The sequence below is a fragment of the Mustela lutreola genome, chromosome 1 (genome assembly GCF_030435805.1).
Source record: "Mustela lutreola isolate mMusLut2 chromosome 1, mMusLut2.pri, whole genome shotgun sequence".
Classification (NCBI taxonomy): Eukaryota; Metazoa; Chordata; class Mammalia; order Carnivora; family Mustelidae; genus Mustela; species Mustela lutreola.
Window position 1 is genome coordinate 12,208,985 of NC_081290.1, and position 16,128 is coordinate 12,225,112.

At 36.3% G+C, this 16,128-nt stretch overlaps 1 pseudogene; it reads left to right on the top strand.

The window, feature by feature from the left end:
- LOC131823218 (UDP-glucuronosyltransferase 2B31-like) overlaps nucleotides 1-15,913 on the top strand; it is a 56,071-nt pseudogene extending 40,158 nt beyond the window's left edge.
- Nucleotides 15,914-16,128: the final 215 nt, after the last annotated feature.

The window sequence follows — 16,128 nt, forward strand, 5'->3', positions numbered from 1 at the left end:
GTGGGGGGTGGGGAGGAATTAAGTGAAACAAGAGAATGATTAATAGAAAATAATTACACAGGGGTTCATAATTAAGGATTTAAGTCACAAGGAAGTAGGAACCTAAAGGGCAAAATCCTATTAACTTAGAAACTAAAAGATGAAATTTTAGTGTAATTTCTGTTAACTCCAAACAAAGTGTACTTGGGCAAAACTTTATTATCAAATTATAGGCATCGGACTGTCAACCTTGGATATAATTTCAAGCATTAAAAAGAGATGACTCTAAAATGAGGCTTCTCTCCCTGGCTGTTATATCACTATCAACTGTGATTAGAGTCCTTAAATGGAAACAGTTCTTGTCTCAGGCTATTTCTCTCAGTTACAAAACGTATTTTTTTGATAAATAGAATTGATTGATTGAGTTATTGGCAATTAGTCATTCTTCTGCATAAAAATCTTAAAAGTCATACCCAAAATGTGTTCCCTTCAAAACACATCAGCAAAAGGTAGCAGCAAAGTGTGTGATAATTGCACATGTACTTGTGTACCACACATTCTAAAAGGAGGGCTATCATGAATTGGAATTACTCAGGAAGTTCTAACTAATAAAATAGTGGCCCATCAACTGAAGTGATGAGCTATAAATCAGAAGGATAAGCTGGGCTGATATTGATGGTGATCTTACGAGAGGAGTGATCCTGAAATTGTAACAGGCAGTTGGGCATGAGCAAATACCTGAGCGAGAAACTAGAAACCATTGACAACTGACTTTATTGGATATTATGGAGTGAATCTATTCTCCACTGTTCTATTGATATTATGGAATTAATCTATTCTCCATTGTTCAGTTAGAGAGAAAAATAAAAATAAGAGGTAAATTATTTAGTTTGGAGCTCTGGTTTAGTCTTTGGTTTAATTCTTTTTTTAAAATGTTAAAATGTAATGTTTTATTAGTTGCAGAGGTAGAGTTCAGTGATTTTCAGTTGTATATAACACCCACTGTTTATTACATCTTGTGCCATCTTTAAGGTCTGTGACCCAGTAACCCATCCCCCTCACCCCTCTCCCCTCCAAGAACCCTAGTTTGTTTCCTTGGGTTAAGAATCTCTTATGGTGTGTCTCCTCTGATCTTGTTTTATTTTCCTCTCCCTTCCTCTACACTCCTCTGTTTTGTTTCATAAATTCCACTTATGAGTGAGATCATATGACAATTGTCTTTCTCTGATTGACTTATTTCACTTTGCCTAATACCATCTAGTTCCATCCATGTCATGTCAAATGGCAAGATTTCATTTTTTGATGGCTGAGTAATATTCCATTACACACACACACACACACACACACACACACACACACACACACATACCACTTCCTCTTTATCTATTCGTCTGTTGATAAACCTCTGGGCTCTTTCCACAGTTTGTTTATTGTGGACATTGATGCTGTAAACTTTGAGGTACCCCCTCAGATCTCTACATTTGTATCCTTGGGGTAAAAACCTAGTAGTGCAATTGCTGGGTATTACAGTAGCTCTATTTTTCATTTCTTAAGGAAACTCCATGCTGTTTTCCAGAGTGGATGCATCAGGGTGCATTCCACCAACAGTTTAAGAGGGTTCACCTTTCTCTGCATTCTCACCAACATCTGTTGTTTCCTGACTTGTTAATTTTAACCATTCTGACTTGGTGTGAGGTGGTATCCCATTCTGGTTTTGATTTATATTTCTCTGATGCCAAAAGAGGTTGAGCATTTTTTTTTTCACGTTGTCTGTTGATCCTTTGTATGTCTTCTTTGAGAAATGTCTGTTCATGTCTTCTGCCCATTTCTTGACTGGATTATTTGTTGTTTGGGTGTTGAGTTTGATAAATTACTTATATATTTGGGGTACTAGACCTCTATCTGATAAAACATTTGCATATGTCTTCTCCCATTCTGTCAGTTGTCTTTTGGTTTTACCGATTCTTTCCCTTGCTGTGCAAAAGATTCTTATCTTGATGAAATCCCCATAGTTCATCTTTGCCTTTGTTTCCCTTGCCTTTAGAGACATGTATATCAAGGAATTTTTGCAGCTGAAGCCACAGAGGTTGCTGCTTGTGTTCTTCTCTTTGAGATTGATGGATTCCTGACACAAGTAGGCCCTTCATCCATTTTGAATTTATTTTGTGTAAGAAAGTGTTCGAGTTTCAATCTTCTGCATATCCATGTCCAATTTTCATAATATCATTTGTTGAAGAGACTGTCCTTTTTCCATTGGATATTCTTTCCTGCTATGTCAAAGATTAGGGGACCATAGAGCTGAGGATCCATTTCTGGATTCTCTATTCTATTCCATTGGTTCTATGTCTCTCTTTTTGTGTTGGTACTATATGGTCTTCATAATTATATCTTTGTAATAGAGCATGAAGTCCAGAAATGTGAGGCCTCCACCTTTGGTTTTCCCTTTCAACATTCCTTTGGCTATTCAAGGTCTTTTCTGGTTCCATACAAATTTTAGGATTGTTGATTCCAGCTCTATGAATAAAATTGATAGTATTTTGATAGGGATTTCATTAAATGTGTAGAGTGGTCTAGGAAGGATAGACATTTTACCAGTATTGGTTCTTCCAATACATGAGCACGGATTGTTTTTCCACGTCTTTGTGTCTTCCTCAATTTCTTTAAGAGTGTTCTATAGTTTTCAGAGTACAGACCCTTTCCTCTTTTGGTTAGATTTATTCCTGGGTATCTTATGGTTTTGGGTGCACTTGTAAATGGGATCGACTCCTTAATTCCTTTTTCTTCTCTCTTATTGTTTAATGGGGTGGGATTATGGACATTGGGGAGGGTATGTGCTTTGGTGAGTGCTGTGAAGTGTGTAAACCTGGTGATTCACAGACCTGTACCCCTGGGGATAAAAATATATGTTTATAAAAAATAAAAAATTAAAAGTCAAAGAAAAAAAAAAAGAAATGCAACTGTCTTCTGTGCATTGATTTTATATCCTGCCACTTTGCTGAATTCCTCTATAAGTTCTAACACTCTTGGGTGAAGTCTTTGGGTTTTCCCACATAAAGTGTCATGTCATACAGAAAGATGATTTCGTTAATGAGTTCTTGTTTGCCAATTTGAATGCATTTTATTTCTTTTTATTGTCTGATTGCTGAGGCTAGGACTTCTAGTACTATGTTGAACAACAGTGGCAAGAGTGGACATTTCCTAAGGGGAAAAGTTCTCAGTTTTTCCCCATTGAGAATGATAATCTCTGTGGATTTTTTCTACATGGCTTTTATGATATTGAAGTATGTTCCCTCTATCCCTATGGTGAGGAGGGTTTTAATCAAGAAAGGATGCTGCAGTTTGTCAAATACTCTTTCTGGTTGTTGTTGTATTTTTTTTTTCCTGATGTTGAACCACACTTGTTTCCCCAAGAATAAATCCTACTTTGTTGTGGTGAATAATTCTTTTAAGGTCCTGTTGGATCCTATTGGCTAGTATATTGGTGAGAATTTTGGCAACCATGTTCATTGGGGTTATTGGTCTACAATTTCCTTTTTGGTGGGGTCTTGTCTGGTTTGGGGATAAGGGTAATTCTGGCCTCATAGGAAGAATTGGGAAGTTTTTCTTCCATTTCTATTTTTGAGACATCTTCAGAATAATAGATATTAATTCTTCTTTAAATGTTTGGTAAATTTCTCTTGGGAAACCATCCATGCCTGGACTCTTGTTTCTTGGGAGATTTTTGATCACTGCTTCAATTTCCTTGCTGGTTATGGCTCTGTTCAGATTTTCTATATGTTCCTCTTTCTGTTTTGGTAGTTTATGTTTCTAGGAATGAATCTGTTTCTTCTAGATTGCCTAGTTTGTTGGCATATAGTTGCTCATAGTATGTTCTTTAATTGTTTGTATTTCCTTGGTGTTGGTTGTGATCTCTCCTCTTTTATTCATGATTTTATTAATTTGGGTTATTTTTCTTCTTTTTGATAACTCTGGATAGCGTTTTATTGATCTTACTTGTTCTCCTAAAAAAATAGCTCCTAATTTAGTTGATCTGTTCTACTGTTCTTTTGTTTCTACGTCTCTTTCCTCATTGAACCATTCATTCTTTAGTACGATTCTCTTTAACCACCATGTATTTGTGTTCCTTCCAAATTTCCTCTTGTGATTGAATTCAAGTTTTAAAGCACAGTGGTCTGAAAATTTGTGGAGAATAATCTCAGTCTTTTGGTACCTGTTGAGACATGATTTGTGATCCAGAATGTGACCTATTCTGGAGAAAACTCCATGTGTACTTGAGAAGAATATGTATTCTCTTTCTTTAGGATAGAGTGCTCTGAATATATCTGAGATGTTCATCTGGTCCAGTGTGCCAATCAAAGCACTTGTTTCCTTGTTGATCTTCTGCTTAGATGATCTGTCCATTTCTGTGAGTTGGGTGTTAAAGTATCCTACTATTATTGTGTTATTATCAATGTGTTTCTTTAATTTTGTTATCAATTGGTTTATCTATTCGGCTACTCTCATGTTAGGGGCATAAATATTTACAGTTGCTAGATCTTCTTGTTGGATAGACTCTTTAATATGCTATAGTATCCTTTATCTTTTATTAAATTCTTTGGTTTAAAATCTAATTTGTCTTCTTTAAGGATTGCTACCCTAGCATGATAAATAGTTCTCCAGACCCTCAAATTCAATATGGAGGTGTCTTTAGGTCTAAAAGGAGTCTCTGGTAAACAACATATGGATGGGTCTTGCCTGTTTATCCAGTCTGCTACCTTGTGTCTTTTGACTGGAACATTTAGCTCATTTAATAGAGCAACTATTAAATTATATGAACTATTAAATGATATGAATTTTGTGCCACTCTATTACCTGTAATGTTATTGTTTTTGTATATAGTCTCTTTTCCTTTCTAATCTCTGTTCCTTTTGGGCTCTCTCTTTGCTTGAAGTATTTCCTTTAATATTTTTTGCAGGGCTGGTTTCATGATCACATTCTTTGCATTTCTGTTTGTCCTAAAAGCTCCTTTCCTCTCCTTCTGTCTTGAATGACATCCTTGCTGGATAAAGTATTCTTGGCTGCATATTTTTCTCATTTAGCACCCTGAATTTATCATACCAGTACTTTGCCACAGGTCTCTGTAGACAGGTCTGCTGCCAGCCTTATGTTTCTATCCTTGTAGGTTATGGACTTCTTGTCCTGTGCTGCTTTCAGGATTTTCACTTTCTCTCTATGATTTGTAAGTTTCAGTATTATCTGTCAGGTTGTTGACCTGTTTTTATTGATCTCGAGGGGTGTTCGCTGTGCTTCCTTCCCCAGATTAGGGAAGTTCTCCACTATAATTTGCTGCAATATACCTTATGCCCCCCTCTTTCCTCTTCTTCTGGGATCCCAATTATTCTGATGTTGTTTTGCTTTATGATATCTTTTATCTCTCAAATTCTCCCCCCGCCATAATCCAGTAGTTGTTAATCTCTCATTTTCTCAGCTTCTTTATTCTCCAATATTTGGACACTATGTCACTAATTTTCTCTTATGCCTCAGCCATCCTAGCAGTTAGAGCCTCCATTTTTTATTGCATCTCATTAATAACCTTTTATTATTTTGACCTGATTACAGTTCCTATATTTCTCCAAAAATATCTTCTGTTTTTCTCTACCTCAGCTAGTATCTTTAAAATTGTTATTTTGAATTTTAGTTCTGATATCTTGCTTATTTCCATATTGATTAAGTCCCTGGCATTCAGTACTGCCTCTTCTTCTTTTTTTGAGGGGTGTGTTCTTCCATCTTGTCATTCTGTCCAGAGAATAGATAAATGAGAGGACAAAATACAGAAATAGCAATAACCTCAGAAAAATTTACACTAAACAGATCAGAAGAAATCAGAAAAAAATAAAAAAGAGAGGGAGAATATAATATAAAGAGCTGAATAGAGCAGAGCAATACACTAGATCTTGGATGTATTTTGATCTCTTTTGTAGAAGAAAGTAAATCCCAAATTTGTAAAGAAAAATTATATATATATATATATATATAGAGAGAGAGAGAGAGAGAGAAAGAGAGAGAGAGAGAGAGACAGAAAGACAGAGAGAGACAGAAAGAAAGGAAGCCAAAAATGAAGAAAATAAATATAAGTGTAAAAATGAAAATTAAAAAGACTTTAAAAATGTTGAAAAAAACTAAAAAAAATAGTTGAAAAGGGGAAAAAATTATTGAAAGACTAAAGAATCAGAAGAAAAATCGATGAGCTCTACATAGTATTTTCTTCCAGTCATAGTTTCAGAGTCCTGTATAATGGGTAAACCTGCTATCAACTAGAAGTTTCTGTTGGTCTTCTGGGGGAAGGGGCTGTTGTGCTGCTTCTCAAGTGTCCTTGCCACCAGTGGACTGCACAGCCCTTGCCAGGGGACCAGGCTCATTTTAAGTAGATTTGGATATCTGGAGCAGGTGGGGGGAATGAAAATGGTGGCACCCCAATCTCTAGCTTGTGAGCTTAAAGTTCATCCTTCAACTCTTCAGTGAGCCCTCACAGGAAAACAGTCAATCACTCTTCTCTACTTAGTTTCGTTCGCATGCTGTGTTCACCCAGCCTGTGACCAAGCATCTTTATCTCTAACACATGACCGTGTTTTGAGTCTCCAAACTTTGCAGACTCCTGTGGAATGCAACTGTGCTGTTCTCTGAGGAGAGAGAGGGAGATCTGGGCCATGGTTCTGCTGCTTGCTGGATTCCACTTGTAGAGTGGTCACCTGAACATGTTGTGATGAGTGGTTTATGGAACACGGAGCTGCAAGCCCACTCCTGGTCTTGCTGATTGTGTCTGTTTCCCCTCTCTCTTGCCTGGGAACTCTGCCACACTCATGCATAGTTTTTTCTGTGACTCCAGGGATCCTGAGACCATACTGTCCCCCTTTGGATTTCACCCCTCTTTGCCACCTGAGTGCCTTTCAAAACAGGAAGACCACCCCCCACACACACACCACAGCAGACTTCCAAAAGTTACAATTTTGGGTTCCTTTGGAAGCAAGCTGATAGAGGCTCCCACTACCCACAGTTTGTCTGTACATATATTGTTTCAGATTCTCATCTCCACACCTCCTACCTTGCAAAAAGTGGTTGCTTTTCTATTTGTAGAATTGCAACAATTCTTTTTTTAGGTCCCCAGTTGAGTTCACTGGAGTTCAGAATTATTTGATAGATATCTAGATGAATTCCCGGGACCAGATGAATCTAGGGCCCCTACTCCTCCACCATCTTCCTCCTCTAGCCCTTCATTTATTTTCTGTCAGAAAATAAATTTACATATAGTTAACTATGTTTTCCTTTCTTTTTCTCTTTTTTTAAAATTCCATATTGTTGCATTAATGATCCCTTTAATTTCACATCAGAAGCCCTATTATTCTAGGAGACCTAAACATATCTTGTCCTTAGTAGTTTATCTATAAATTGGTGATGAGGTTTTCTTATTTAATTTATAGGCTAATCCTCCCACCCAATCCAGGAGACCCACTACTTACGTGAGTCTCTGAGGAAAGCTGAAATTTGGTGAATTCAAACATTTTGGGTTTTTGAATTTCCTCATTCATACCTACTTAATTTTAAATTTCTCAGAGAAGGTGGGCTTCATGGCAAGCCCACCAAATCTTTTTTTTTTTTTTTTAAGATTTTATTTATTTGACAGACAAAGATCACAAGTAGGCAGAGAGGCAGGCAGGGAGAGAGAGAGAGAGAGGAGAGGAGGAAGCAGACCCCCTGCTGAGCAGAGAGCCCGACGTGGGGCTCAATCCCAGGACCCTGGGATCATGACCTGAGCCAAAGGCGGAGGCTTTAACCCACTGAGCCACCCAGGCGCCCCAAGCCCACCAAATCTTTATGTAAGGAAAGATGATTATGTTGAAAGATTTTTGTATTCCTTATGATATGACTCCTGATTTTCCTTTAAAGATTACCACCTTAGTAACAGAGACATAATACTAAACATCTTTGGTTGGTCACTCTATTTCCATTTTCCATGTCAGAAGGGATCTTAAGATGCAAAAAGGTGGTTTTGTCATTTTATTGAGAAATTAAACTGAAAAACTGCACGATTGAAATACATCTCAAAATATTGTTTCTATAGTATGGATAATGGATCAAAGTGACAGGAAAGTAGAGCCACAAAAATCACTAAGGAGACTGCTGTAATCTTACTCAACAAGCTGATGGAGTTATAAACACAGGTAATTATCATAATGGTAGAGAGATAAGCATGTTTTCCTCAGACACTTTGAGGTAAGTTCCACATTGTTATTGAGTGAAACCAAATAGGAGTTGAGGGAAAGTCGGAAATAAGGAAGTCTCCTGGATTTCCATTTTGAATGTTTCTTTGATAGTGATTGTTTCTAATGATATAGGAAACACATAAAGTTAGAATTTGTTTAAAATTAATACAATGAGCTCTAATTTCTTGAATATTTACTTAGAGGAATAATCCTACTTGGTAGGATTTACAAGTAGAATTTTCTAGAAGTCATTGGATAATATAGGCCTCAAGCTTAGCAAACAGAAAAGGAAATATTGAGGGTCATTGGCATTAAGTAGAGTTCATGAGAATGAGAAAAAATATCCAAATTTGGATTAATTTTTTTTTAATTTTTTATTTTTTATAAACATATATTTTTATCCCCAGGGGTACAGGTCTGTGAATCACCAGGTTTACACACTTCACAGCACTCACCAAATCACATACCCTCCCCAATGTCCATAATCCCACCCCCTTCTCCCAAACCCCCTCCCCCCGGCAACCCTCAGTTTGTTTCGTGAGATTAAGAGTCACTTATGGTTTGTCTCCCTCCCAATCCCATCTTGTTTCATTTATTCTTCTTCTACCCACTTAAGCCTCCATGTTGTATCACAACTTCCTCATATCAGGGAGATCATATGATAGTTGTCTTTCTCTGCTTGACTTATTTCGCTAAGCATGGTACGCTCTAGTTCCATCCATGTTGTCGCAAATGGCAAGATTTCATTTCTTTTGATGGCTGCATAGTATTCCATTGTGTATATATACCACATCTTCTTGATCCATTCATCTGTTGATGGACATCTAGGTTCTTTCCATAGTTTGGCTATTGTGGACATTGCTGCTATAAACATTCGGGTGCATGTGCCCCTTTGGATCACTACATTTGTATCTTTAGGGTAAATACCCAATAGTGCAATTGCTGGGTCATAGGGCAGTTCTATTTTCAACATTTTGAGGAACCTCCATGCTGTTTTCCAGAGTGGCTGCACCAGCTTGCATTCCCACCAACAGTGTAGGAGGGTTCCCCTTTCTCCGCATCCTCGCCAGCATCTGTCATTTCCTGACTTGTTGATTTTAGCCATTCTGACTGGTGTGAGGTGATATCTCATTGTGGTTTTGATTTGTATTTCCCTGATGCCGAGTGATATGGAGCACTTTTTCATGTGTCTGTTCGCCATCTGGATGTCTTCTTTGCAGAAATGTCTGTTCATGTCCTCTGCCCATTTCTTGATTGGATTATTTGTTCTTTGGGTGTTGAGTTTGCTAAGTTCTTTATAGATTCTGGACACTAGTCCTTTATCTGATATGTCATTTGCAAATATCTTCTCCCATTCTGTCAGTTGTCTTTTGATTTTGTTAACTGTTTCCTTTGCTGTGCAAAAGCTTTTGATCTTGATGAAATCCCAGTAGTTCATTTTTTCCCTTGCTTCCCTTGCCTTTTGCGTTGTTCCTAGGAAGATGTTGCTGCGGCAGAGGTCGAAGAGGTTGCTGCCCGTGTTCTCCTCAAGGATTTTGATGGATTCCTTTCGTACATTGAGGTCCTTCATCCATTTTGAGTCTATTTTTGTGTGTGGTGTAAGGGAATGGTCCAATTTCATTTTTCTGCATGTGGCTGTCCAATTTTCCCAGCACCATTTATTGAAAAGGCTGTCTTTTTTCCATTGGACATTCTTTCCTGCTTTGTCGAAGATTAGTTGACCATAGATTTGAGGGTCTATTTCTGGGCTCTCTATTCTGTTCCATTGATCTATGGGTCTGTTTTTGTGCCAGTACCATGCTGTCTTGATGATGACAGCTTTGTAATAGAGCCTGAAGTCCGGAATTGTGATGCCACCAACGTTGGCTTTCTTTTTCAATATCCCTTTGGCTATTCGAGGTCTTTTCTGGTTCCATATAAATTTTAGCATTATTTGTTCCATTTCTTTGAAAAAGATGGATGGTACTTTGATAGGAATTGCATTAAATGTGTAGATTGCTTTAGGTAGCATAGACATTTTCACAATATTTATTCTTCCAATCCAGGAGCATGGAACATTTTTCCATTTCTTTGTGTCTTCCTCAATTTCTTTCATGAGTACTTTATAGTTTTCTGAGTATAGATTCTGTGTCTCTTTGGTTAGGTTTATATATAATATAATTTTTTTTATCAACCTGAAAACAGGTTCCTTTTGAAATGAAAAAGAAATTATATTATATCACATTCCTAAATCTTCCAAGGAAAATACGTAGAGTGCCAGGGACATTGGAAGGAAATGATAATGAGAAACAGAAGAACTATTTAACTATCAATAGAGAGTAAGGAGGAAAATCTTTATTTACTTATACTGTGATAATATTAACCAAATCTTTTTAAGTTGTTTGCAGAACAAATGAGGTTCTCGGAATTCTTGATTTTTATTTCTAGTAAAATGTATGTTGCTTATATGTGGAGCATAACAAATAACACGGAGGCCATGGGGAGATGGAGAAGGGAGTTGAGAGAAATTGGAAGGGTAGATGAACCATGAGAGACTATGGACTCTGAAAAACAATCTGAGGGTTTTGAACGTGTGTCTGGGGGTGGGAGGGTGGGAGAGCCTGGTGGTGGGTATTATGGAGGGCACCTATTGCATGGAGCACTGGGTGGTGCATAAAAAATGAATTCTGTTACACTGAAAAGAAATGAATTCTGTTACACTGAAAAGAAATTAAATTAAAAAAATAAAAAAATAAAGTTCACTGTTTTATTTGAATTTCATTGTTAAATTCTACTGCTTTCCAAAATAAATTTTACGTAGAATGAAAAAAAAAAGGTATGTTGATGAAGTTTCACTTTAGGATTATGAATGCCCTTTTTCTTGCCAATCAAGTTACAGCTGCAAACCAAGATCTATTAAGACTTAATATAATCAACTAATTTCTAACTGGAGACATCAAAAGAGAGGTGACAATTTCTCTGGCTCTAGATAATCACCTATTTAAATAATTTGTTATCGACTTTCCACTTTTACACACACACACGCACACACACACAGCCACATAATTTCACAAAATAATCTCAGATAAAATGAGGAAGAGTGAAAAGAGGGTAAATTATTCCCTTACAAGTTCAGTTTACCTCTGGATAAGAAGTTTGTGCAGCATGAATAGCATTCATGCTTATGGTAGTTTTGTGAGATTAGCACTCGATACAGAGATTGAAAAGCAACCAGGGGACAAAAACACTAAATCAAAGGGATACACACACCTCTATATTTATAGCAGCATTAATTACAATAGCCAACATATGGAAGCAGCGCAAGTGTCCTCTAATGGGTGAATGGATAAAGATGTGGTACATACATACAATGGAATATTATTCAGCCATAAAAGGAATAAAATCTTGCCATTTGCAATGACATGGGTGGTGCTAGAGAGTACAATTCTAAGTCCAATAAGAGAAAGACAAAGAAAATAGGATGCTAAGTCCAATAAGAGAAAGACAAAGAACATATGATTTCACTCATATATGAAATTTAAGAAACAAAACAAATGAATAAAGGGAAAAAAAGAGGGAGCAAGACAAAGCAAGAAACATACTTTTAATTACAGCAAGTGATGGTGACCAGAGGAGAGGTGGGTTGGGGGATGAGTGAAATAAGTGATGGGGATTGAAGAATGCACTTGTCATGTTGAGTACTAGGTGATGTATGGAATTGTTGAGTTGTTGTATTGTATACCTGAAACTAATATATCAATATATGTTAATTACAAAGAATTAAAAATAAAAACAAGGGGCACCTGGGTGGCTCAGTGGGTTAGGCCTCTGCCTTCTGCCCAGGTCGTGACCTTGGGGTCCTGGGATCGAGCCCTGCATCAGGCTCTCTGCTCAGCAGGGCACCTATTTCTCCCTCTCTCTGCCTGCCTCTCTGCCTACTTGTGATCTCTCTCTCTCTGTCAAATAAATAAATTAAAAAAATAAAATAAAATAAAAACAAGAAAAAAGCAATGAGGGGTCCTCCGACCAAGAACTCAATGAATTTAGTATAAATATAAATATATATGTATATATTTATGTATAAACACACACACACACACACACACACACATATATATATATATAAAACACCATTCAAAATTCATATAATTGGGGACATGAATCAATATAAATATTAAGACAATAATTTTTGAGATGTCTGAAATACTCCACTAATATTAACAAAGCTAAAAGTGCAAGTTTACTCCCAAATTTGACATCATCTCTTCTCTGATCACTTAATAGCCTTTAATTTGGGAACATAGTGATTTCAGAGATGCCACAAAAGTTTTTACTGACAATACATGACACATGTCTAGAGGATATTATTCTTATACAATATGATGTGACTGGCCCAATCCCAGAGTTTGCAGTGGTCAACTTGCATAACTACAAATGGCAGGGGTTTACTTTACAGAGACAACTAATATCAATTCTGTACTAAGTCTCAAATTAAGGATATGTAACTCAAGTCCATTGAATTGGGAGCTTTTATACATCAGGAGGAGAAACAATCACTGTCTACTAAAAGTAGTTTATAATTACTGAAGTAGTTTAAATATGTTATCTCCTTTTATGACATATCACTATATATCATAATTCTAATAAATATTTCCTAGTCCTATCAATAAGGTAGGGATGACTTAAGCATGAGAAAGTTACCAGGGAAACCATATATTTTAAAAGAGCAGGTAACACATTAATAATTTATTAGATATAAACTGTTATGATAATAATCTCAAAAACCAAATTCAGACCTATTTCAAGGATTTCTTTTGAGGTATATTTTTACAAGTTCGCAAATCACTCAGTTTTTAATAAAATTAAACCCTGGTAAGTAACACTGTCAATCATCATGAAAAGTGCTGTATTCTTATCACCTTTGGTATAATGGCTTGGTTCTATGGCTATTCAGTAATTGATGATTAAGTACTTAAGGCATAAGTTTTAGATATGTATATACTTCTTCCTAAAGAGCCTGGATGGCAAAAAGAAAGGAGAGAGAGAGAGACTGGTTGGCTCTACGAGTCGGGTAAAAAACAATCTAACCATGTCTCTGCCAATTTTCTTGAATCTTGATTTTACAAGTGCAAGTGAACTTTATTTTATTCCCTATGATGCTACATCTTTGTAATACAAAGAATTTTTTCTCTGCAGGAAATAGAAGAATTTGTGCAAAACTTAGATGACAGTCATATTCTGGTGTTTTCCTCTAGGTACAGTGATTCAAAATCTCACAAAAGAAAAGCACAACCTCATTGCCTCAACCTATGCCCAGATTCCACAGAAGATAAGTATAACCTTTGATTCTGCTGGACAGCTATTTACCAATTGGAAAGAGAGTGTGGCTAATGGTGTCTTTCCATTTAAAGTTAAATCTCCTTTCACATGTAACATAAAAGAGAAAGTATTAGTAAAAATTTGTAAAACATTACAATAACATGTGTAGACACATTTGAGCCCTGCCTACTGAGCCTTGCCATTAGTATGGAAAAATATCTTTCTGAATCATTTGTTTTTACTAAAATAGAGATGAGAACACTAAGCACACTGTTCATGTTTTAGTATTTGAAATCTTAAGGCCTGGGCTGACTTCTCCCCAAATAGACCTGAAGTACATTCACTTCAAGGACAAGGAAAAGGTGGAAGTGGCATAACAAAGAGAGAGCTAAATCATGGTCAAAATTATCTTCCACATCTTTGGTTGTATTAGGTTTTGATCCATTGCAGTTGAGCATAAAAGCAAAAGCCTGCATTCATATAGTCTTTCTAATTAATTAGCATTTTCTTGAAATGCTGATTATAAACAAGATAATTTGTTGAACAATGGGATATCAACAAATCCACTGTGTCATTCTTACCTAAAATTAAAAGGCAAAAAAGAAAAAGAAAAAAAGATGTAAAAGGAAGTAGGAAGAAAAGAGTGGGGAAAGATAACCAATCTGAAAGATGGTAGCTACACTTACGGTGAGCATAGCATAAGGTATGAATTTGTCAAATCACAATGTTATACAGCTAAGACTAATGTAACATTGTGTGTCAATTCTACTTTGATTAATAAATAAGTGATAACAGACCAAAAATATACTTAATAGATGACTGATGCAAGCACTTTTTAAAACATGGTGGTTGTAAACAGTCCCATTCTGTCTTTCAGTGTTTAAATCTCTATATTCTTCTCTCAACTGTCACCTAAAGCAGAGTGGGTGCATAACCTGAAAAAACTCTACAATCTTAAAATGTCATTATCCTATGAATTGTGAAATATATGCAGTACCTTCAAAAGGTTTTATGGAGATACGAAGAAAAGAAAATGACCACATTCGGAACAAATACTCAGCTCCATGACTGGATACCCTAGAATAATCTTCGTAAGATTATGGGAAATTAAAGCTATAGAGTTAAAGGATGAATAAAATGAATAATTGTTAAATGATAAATTCAACTACTATTTAACAATTGTTAAGTGTTTCTCATCTTACCTCAGTTTTGAATGATACAATTAAAGATGTGGTCATTAGATATTAGAGATTCATACTTGCTATAATTAAAAAAAATATTCAGGCCACACAGAAGGAATTAAGGCTTCCTTTTCCTGGGATACAGTTTTCTGTAGTAGCAATGTGTCTAGCTTTTGTAGATAATACTGTTCCTTTCAGTGACTTATCCTATAGGTTTTCCCCTTCTGTCTCTAAAATCCTGTTATCCTATTATAATGAAATCTTCACCTACTGCTTACTCTAACCCCAAACTAGGTCATCCCCAAACCAAAACGTTTCTCATTCATGGTGGAATAAATGGGATCTATGAAGCTGTTTGTCATGGGGTCCCTTTGTCGGGATTCCCATGTTTCCTGATCAGCATAACATCCTCCCTATGAAGATCAGTGGAGCCACTATGGAGGGGAACATCAGTACAATGACAAGTGCAGAGCTTCTCAGTCTTTGAGAACAGTCATTAATGATCCTTCATAAGTACTAGTGTTTTCTAGGGGACTATCATTGGTTGTGTTCTGCGCCATATGAGAAAATATTAGCAATCATGCTTAAAGATCTTTAGTGGATCTTTTCCAACAATTTTGGGTCATCACTAACTTGATCTTGGAAATATCCTGGAAGTGATATTTCATATAGTACCAAACTTCCTTCTTGGGAAAAAAAATAGGCTTAAATTATTAACAGGTATATTCTGATTTTTTCTGTCTGCATTTAACCATATTCTGTTAATAATACATTTCTTTCTCAATTTCCCCACTATAGTTGTTAAAAATAGTATGCAAAGACCAGAGTTCATATAACAAGAATATCTATGGACCTAAGATTGTTTAGTTTTTAAAATGCATATCCAAGACTAACTTTAACAAAAATATATTAATTTCTTTCTTTGTATTTGCCTTCCAGTTACAAATAGAATGCCCAAAGTTTCCAGGATTCACCACGATCAACTTATAAAACCTCTCGATAGAGCAGACCTCTGGTTTGAGTTTATAATGTACCACAAAGGCGCCAAGCACCTGTCCCCAGCTGCTCACAAACTCACCTGGTTCCAGTACCACTCTTTGCATGTGATTGGGTTCCTGCTGGTCTTTGTGGCAACTGCTATATTCTTAGTCACAAAATGTTGGTTTTCTTTTCAAAAATTTGGTAAAAACAGGAAAGAAGAAAATGAGGGAATAGAGTCTTGCAAATTTGACAAGGGCCTGAGTGGACAATCCTGTTCATTCCAGACACAAAGAGCTGAATGAGAATACAATGCTCCCCTCCTGTTTTCAAATATCCCATTCCTGTATTTTAGGTTAAAGAAAAGCTGAGAATTCAACATGACCATTAACTAGTGAACATGTCTGTCTTCCTTGGTCTTTTCCCAAATATCTCTTTTTAAAAGGTTTTAT